This window comes from Podarcis pityusensis (genome assembly GCF_964106645.2).
Source record: "Podarcis pityusensis genome assembly, chromosome: 6".
Taxonomy (NCBI): domain Eukaryota; kingdom Metazoa; phylum Chordata; class Lepidosauria; order Squamata; family Lacertidae; genus Podarcis; species Podarcis pityusensis.
In genome coordinates this window covers 16,007,669-16,015,513 of record NC_138030.1, presented here as the reverse complement: position 1 = coordinate 16,015,513, position 7,845 = coordinate 16,007,669, and positions in this window count along the sequence as shown.

Here is a 7,845-nt window from a genome sequence, read left to right as displayed (position 1 = left end):
GCATTCATACAAAGCCAAGGAAGGACAAATGGAAGAAATATGTAAGGGGGAAAGGCAGTCACTGATAGGAATGGTTTCTCGCTTGCCATTGTGGCATATGAAGTGGGGGCACCAGCACTGCCCCCTCTTGGCTGCAGTAGCTCTACCAGTTGGCAGGACCAGGGTGGGGAAGGGCAGCAGTAAGGGCCAGAGAACACCGGGTTGTTGGTGGGTGCAGATACATAGACACCTGTGCTCTCCAACACCAATGTGATTCTTCCATCACCCTCACCAGCCAGTGTGGTGTAGTGGTTAAGAGCGGTAGACTCCTAATCTGGTGAACCGGGTTCGCACCTCCGCTCCTCCACATGCAGCTGCTGGGTGACCTTGGGCTAGTCACACTTCTTTGAAGTATCTCAGTCCCGCTCACCTCACAGAGTGTTTGTTGTGGGGGAGGAAGGGAAAGGAGAATGTTAGCCGCTTTGAGACTCCTTCAGGTAGTGATAAATTGGGATATCAAATCCAGACTCCTCCTCCTCCTCCTCTTCTTCTTCTTCTTCTTCTTCTTCTTCTTCACCATTGCCCCAAGAGGAAGGGTCAGAGGTGGTGTCACTTCATGCACCACGATTGCCAAGTCATAGTCTACTATCAAGGGTAGATTCCTCCCAACCTAACATTCCAAAGCTTAGAATCAAAACACTGGAAAGTACGTAAATGGGATTCATTTAATATCTATGTTTAGGGCAATGGTGAAAGTCAGGAACTGGGAACCTGTGGCCCACCAGATGAACTACAGATCCCTTCATTCTTGAATGTTAGTGATGTTGGCTGATGGGAGTTAGAGTCCAACAGCAACTGGAGGGCCACAGCCTCTCCATCCCTTGGGTAAGTCAAAGCAAGGGAGAGTAGAAGTGAAACAAAGAAGTATAATAAAGAAGTATAATATTATTTGTCTACGTGTGATTAAGGAAATCCAGATTGTGTGCCTCTGAAATGCAGGAACAACAATGTCCTACTTGTGAACATCCAAAGGCATCTAGCTGGAAACAGAAGAGGAAGGTATACTAGATATGCTTTTGGTCTGATTCATCATACGTTTTATGAAACCACATTCATAATTCAGGGTTCTCCATCATCCTCACAACTCAAGATTACAACTTGAAGGTTGGTTTTGCTCCTTAAATCCATTCTTCTATATATCTTTCCCATTCCATAGCAAGACACATCTCACAAAAATCACATTCCCTTTCTCCCAGCATGCGTGTTGTTTATAGAACCACTTCTCCGATGCGCCTTAAAAATGTCCTGATTTTTTATTATTATAAAAGGTGTTGAACCAAGATAAGTCTGATAGGAGAAGAACCCTGGGTGCTCACTCAATGAGCAGGTGGATTGAGAAACATTATGAACTTGAAGCGATCATATTTTAGCTTGAAGAAATCAACAATGTAAGTTGCTTAATGCTTGCTGAACCAGTCCTTAGAATGGTTCAAAATGCTTGCAGCTGAACTCAGGTTAGCCAGGAGCAGCTGTGCCATTCACCAGGATGAAGCGGCCTGCCTCAGGTGACGCATAGGAGTACCATTAGAAGCATCAGGTGTCAACTGTGAAAAAGGCAAATTCCATGCTAGGGATCATTAGGAAAGGGATTGAAAGTAAAAGTGCCAATGTAATAATGCCGTTTTACAAATCTCAGTTGGAATACTGTGTACAGTCTCACCACATAAAGGTTGCTGTAGTGTTTGGAAATGATTCAGAAAAACTAAACACAATGATCAAGGGGATTTGAATAACTCCCTTTTCTCTTGCTGCCTGCTACCTAAATCCAACTCTGCTTTGCATGCTTTGCCCGGCTGAAGACCACAAACTTGTGGATTCACAACTATGTATTAATTTCCAGCTCACTCATATACTTAGGTGACTTAGCAAGAGTGTTTCACAACTAGATGGGCTGGTGCAATGTAGAAGGGGACTTCATTAATTACTTTCATTGATTACCTTGTCAATAACTTTCTGCAGCTTATGTTTCATTGCTTTAAGTCACTTTACTTTCTCTTCATTTTCTTTAAATTTCGTAATATTTAAGTTGCTTTGAGTTGCTTTCTTTTCTTCAGATTTCACCATGCCACTAAGTTTAGCACACCAACAAGCCGATAGACGTGTTTGTGCTACAATCTTGACTCGCTTGTTGTTATCTCTGGCTGTGCTTTGCTCCCTGTCTCACTGGGTTGCTGCTGAGCAAAATCAAACCCTAATGGAAAAGCCCAAATAGCTTTGGTGCATTGGCCAGGAATTGGAATGCCCTCAAATTGATTGGATCCCCAAAGTAACAGTGATGGCCACAAACACGGACAGCTGTACATGAGGACTAGACAAATTAATAGAAGGTAAGGCTGTTGATGGCTGCTAGTCTTGAAGGATATATATTACAACCAGTAACAGAGGCAATGTGCATCTGAATACCAGCTGCTGTGGCATTAGTGGGGGAGAGCTACTATGTGGCAACAGAATGCTAGACTAGATAGGCCTTTTTCTTATCCAGCAAGGTTCTTAGTCCTTGCAGAAGCATGAGAACTACTTCAGAATTAACCTGTTTAGAACTTCTGTTGAACTTGTGAAACATAAGAATTTAATTCACAGAAATTGTAAATGCTTGTATGCATTGCTATGTGTTTGCGTTTGATTGCTTGGCAATTGAATTCTAGAGAATTCTCTAGTAGTTCTAATGTGATTGGTTAACGTTACTCACATGGGAGGTATCTAGCAAAGGATAGAATCTGTTTTACGGGAAGCAAGAGGACTGTGTTTTAGAATCCACTGTGAACACTGCTAAGTTGAATAGAGTGTTGGAGTGCTTCTTTGCTTGAAAGAACAAGAGCAAAGTTGCAGGATATGGTGAAAGTGGGAATCTCTCATAGGAGCTGCAAGGCATGGCCTAGTTGAGATACAGAAAGCTGAGTGCTGAGCTCTGGAAAGAGAGGAAAATACAGTTGTTGGAAGTTAGAAGAAGAGATTGTAAGCCCATGCTTGGAGAAGCATGTGACTGTAAATATTATGCTTTAATTCAGCTATAAGTTTCTGTGAGTAAATGTTAAAGTCTGGGCATTGGTTTAATTTTCAAAGAAGGGTGTTAATCATATATATAATTTGAGTTTCTTAGCTGTGATTTTGCTATCCTTACTTCAGAAGAATTCTCAGTCATAATGGAAACGTTTGTGGAACAGCACTAGAGGCTGTCTTTCCTCTAGTCACAGGCGAGTTTTTGTTTTTCTGGACTCACCCTATTAAAAAGTGACCTGGTAAATTTGCTGCTATGTGGGATAACAAACCCACACGATTCCCCCTCCCCTCAAATGAAACAGCACCCATGAGCAAATAGCAGCAAACACACACATGCTCATAATGCCAGACTTTTGATATGTTCATTCTGTGGATCTCAGAAAGATTGGGCAACAAGATGAAGAGCTGGAGATGTTCTTCAGCTCCAAGATGTATTGATGAGTGTTTAGTGAAAAGGAAAAAGAAAAGAGGGAAATGTTTTCTTAGAAGAGAAGTTGCTTGCGGGTGCCGGGGAGAGAGAAAATTGATTCGTTGGTTTTAAGGGAAAGAATAAATATGTGCCTTTGACTTTAACCTGTGCATCAAGCCCTTGAAACTCCAGTTATCTTGACAAAAATGATTTACCAGACAGCAGAGCAATAGAGGAAAGGACAGCTGATGGGAAGAAAACAAATCCTTTGGAGAGAGGGCAGGAAGAAGGCCTAGGGGATGGCTGAAATGGAAGGCAAAATGGAACGCAAGAGAAAGTCCTGGAGAACTTGGTGCTGTCAGGAGATTTATTTGCCAGGAGAACCCCCTGTGTTGCACATTTAATAATAAGATGTATTGTTACTGTTTGAATCTTAGAAATGAATTTCCAACTGACTCTGAAGTATCGCTGAAGGCACATCTATGCATTTAAAGAGGAAACCAATATTATTTTTCATTAAGCTCTTCTAAAGTTATAGCCTTGCTGCCGCTGAACTTCCTAACCTGAAAAAGGTGATTAATGGGCTGTGAAGGCACAGAAACAAACTGCTGCAAAGGTAAAGTGTGTGTGTGTGTGTGTGTGTGTGTGTGTATTTGTTACTTTTATTTATAGCTTCTAGGTTCAAAACCTTATTACCCATTGTCTGGGGATGGAGAAACTGTAACCCTCTAGATGTTGTTAAACACCATGGTCAGGCACGATGGGAGTTTGTTAGCAAAGTCACTTAAATAACACAAATGGAGTCCAGAGAGGGAAGTCCTCATAACACTTTATTGAGCAAACTGAGCGAAAAGTGTATAACTTGAAAAGAACAGAGAATTTTTGTCTTACTTAGTTTATGTCTTATAGCAAACAGCAAAATATTCAGCCAAACATGCAGAGGAATGCTGCCTCAGACTTGTACAGTTGTACCTTGGAAGTCGAATGGAATCCATTCCGGAAGTCTGTTTCAGAACCTGAAACCAAAGTGCAGGTTCTGATTGGCTGCTGGAAGCTCCTGCAACCAAAACGTCTGAGTACCAAGGCGTTCTGGATCCAAGGTATGACTGTACAGCCAATCAGAGCACATACTACCTCAGTGGAGACCCTGCTACTCCACCTGGTTACAAAACACCTCCACACCCCTCTTGGGTAGTTGACTAACACGGAGGACAGAATTAACCCCTTAAATTATATTAAAAAAGTGAATGATCCCAGCTGTTGCACTTCCAACAGAGTTTGAGTCCAAAATATCTAAAGGGCAGATGGCGCCCTGTGCCTGTCTTAATCAGATAAGAAATTAAAGTATTATGCAACCATAATTTCACCATCTGAAATGGTACTCTAAGAGTCAGTTTCCACCCAATGCCTGTGGCACAATGGGACATCCCAGCCACTGGAAATGGAAATGTAGGTGGCTTTAAAAGGCAAACCCTACCAGCTGCTCCTATCCCTATTGAATAGAGAAAGGAAAAGGCCTGGGAGAGTGAGATTATTATTTTTTTGAGGGGGTGGGCATGACAAGACAAGTGAGTATTGGTAGCGAAGACAGGGGCAGCAGCTAGCTTGTGAGGTCTGTCATCAACCCAGCTGGGAACTAAAATCAGAAAGAAGCAAGAAAATGGAATGCACTGTTGGATAAAGGGAAGGCAAACTACTTGGGCCAGAAAGTTGGGAGCAGAGTAACTTGCCCTGGGATCTTACAGTGAAGGGCAGGCAAGAAACTGCAATGGCAGAAGCAGCATGAAGTTGGAGCCTGAATGGGCGGAAATGATCTCTCCACATGGGGAAGACCGCTGCCCACTCACGCACCCTCAGAAGTCAGGCCACAGATAAGCAACTGTGGAGAAGGCTGAGAAATGCAGCACTGCCATCTCTGGGGCCCCAAGTAGGTTGGTCACTTACACATTAAAAAGTGGAAATTCATTGCCAGAAAGAGAAGGATTTGCATAAAATATCCATCTGCTAATTGAGCCATATAGATGCAGAGTTAAGAGACGAAGACTATAAACTGAAATACAGTGCATCTCAGCAAAGTGGGGATGGCTGTGAATAGGTGACCTTTGTGTCGCTCCCTGTTGATGGGTAACTTGAAGGAAAGTCACCTCTCCCTATCTTACGGCTCTTTATCATTAAACTGGACTTCGACTGGGCAGCTTTTCAAAGAAAGAAATGCTTTAAATATGTCCAGCTCAGGGCCCAAAGGAAAACACTGATATTGGTGGACCCTGAAAGCATGTGTGGGCCCCAGCCAATGCCCCTACACTGGGCCCAAGGAATGTAGCTTGCTTACAGTGTGGTGTAGTGGTTTAAAGCAGTAGACTCGTAATCTGGGGAACCGGGTTCACGTCCCCACTCCTCCACATGCAGCTGCTGGGTGATCTAGGGCTAGTCACACTTCTCTGAAGTCTCTGCCTGACTCACCTCACAGAATGTTTGTTGTGGGGGAGGAAGGGAAAAGGAGATTGTGAGCTGCTTTGAGACTCCTTAGGGTAGTGATAAAGCGGGATATCAAATCCAAACTCTTCTTCTCTTCTTGCGTCCATGGCACTACCTGTGAGCCTCACTCATGGAGATTTAATGAGTAGCACAAAAATCATGGAATGTGCAGCTTCTGAAGGCAGCCTTGTATTGGGAGGTTTGTAACACTGGATGTTTTATGTTTTTCAATATGCTGTAAGCCGCCCAGAGTGGCTGGGCAAACCCAGCCAGATGGGCATTATTGTTGTTGTTGTTGTTGTTGTTAGACTGTACACCTGCAGGCCATGCAGTACAGCAAAATCACTGAAGCTAAGCAGGTCCAGGCTGGTTTAATGCTTGACTGGGGGGTTCATGTGGACCCATATGTATGTCCTAGAGTCCCATGATAGAAGAAACATAGGAGATTGGATAGCTAGATGGCTAGATAGATAGCTAGCCTGCCAGCCAGCCAGCCAGCCAGCCAGTTGCCTTGGGACAGAAGCCTTGTCAAGCCTCCCTTTCACTTCTGTGGCTGGATCATGACCTAACTTTTCCATACACCCCTGATTTCCAAACCTATGTAGAAATACTCCTTTAAGAAATAAAGGTGCAATTCTCAAAAAAGAAAAAAGAAAAGATGCAGAAAGAACCTGAAGAATATCTCTCCAATGGTAATTAACTTCTTGCTGATATACTTTCATTTTAAAAATATAGTATTATTATGATTACCATCCCAAGGTTTACTGAGTCCAGGTTTGCATTTGACTCATTACCCAATCTAGTGCTACTTAGTTTATTGCTTTCTATCTTTTTTTGAAACTTCAACAGCTTTTTAAAAATTATTTTTTTCATCTGCCTGGGAAGTCCTGCTGTGCCTTTTTTGTGCCTTCATGATTGCCGACACATAAATGCCTGAATATTAACTCTCTTTGTATTTAGCAGCAGAGTCCCAACTTGCCCACAGAATACGCATAATATTATTATCGACTGCATGATGATTTTCTAACTCCAGAGAGGCATTGTTAAAAATGACAGCCCCATTTCATGGCAGTTTACCTTTCGTTCACATTGAGAAATGAATCTAATTTTTGTGCTTTCACCTGGAACTTGCCTAACACTATAGAAAACTGGAATCTTTAAGTTTCACTTTCCCTTGCCCCCGCATGATAGTTTAAATTGGAAATTTAAACCCAAGATGCTGAGAATTCAGAGAACATTTTCAGTCTCAGGCGGAGAAGGAACTAAAGTTTCCATGACTTAAAGCACAGTGGATTTCTTCACAGGGATGACATCCAGGGTGATCTGTGTCCAGATCATTGCTTGATACTGGGGCCATGACACATGTGCTCTTCCATTGAGCTACAACCCCTCACACCCCAAAGAAATCCCCTCTTCCTCAAACTCCTTTTGGCTTCTGTTGTAACTCCTCTAACATTTTCCCTGAGCAGGGACTGTCAAAGCTCAATGGCAGAGGCATTTTTTCAAAAATTCTCATAATCCAAATTTATCCTTACTCCCACACACCAAAAGGCAGCAGAACATAGCATGATACCCAAGTTCATTAAGATCAGCATGACTGCAAGCCTGTGTGCAGTTTCCTGGGAACAAATTCCATTGAATTAAGTATGTTTGATTCTGACTGCATAGGCTTAACCTGTAAAACCTATCAAGCTCTAACAAAAGATCTTCAGTCTCCTGAAAAGCAACCTTTGGCTCTCAATTAGAAATGCAAACAAGTGTTGCCACTTAAACTGCTCACATGAGGTGGGTAGGAACTGCTACATTAACCACACAAAAGACAGCAAATAAGTACACAGGCTCTGCTTGGTTCTTTTTCTCATTCTCTGACTTCCCCTATATCGATAAATATGAGCCTGCGACACCCTCCGGAACAGCAT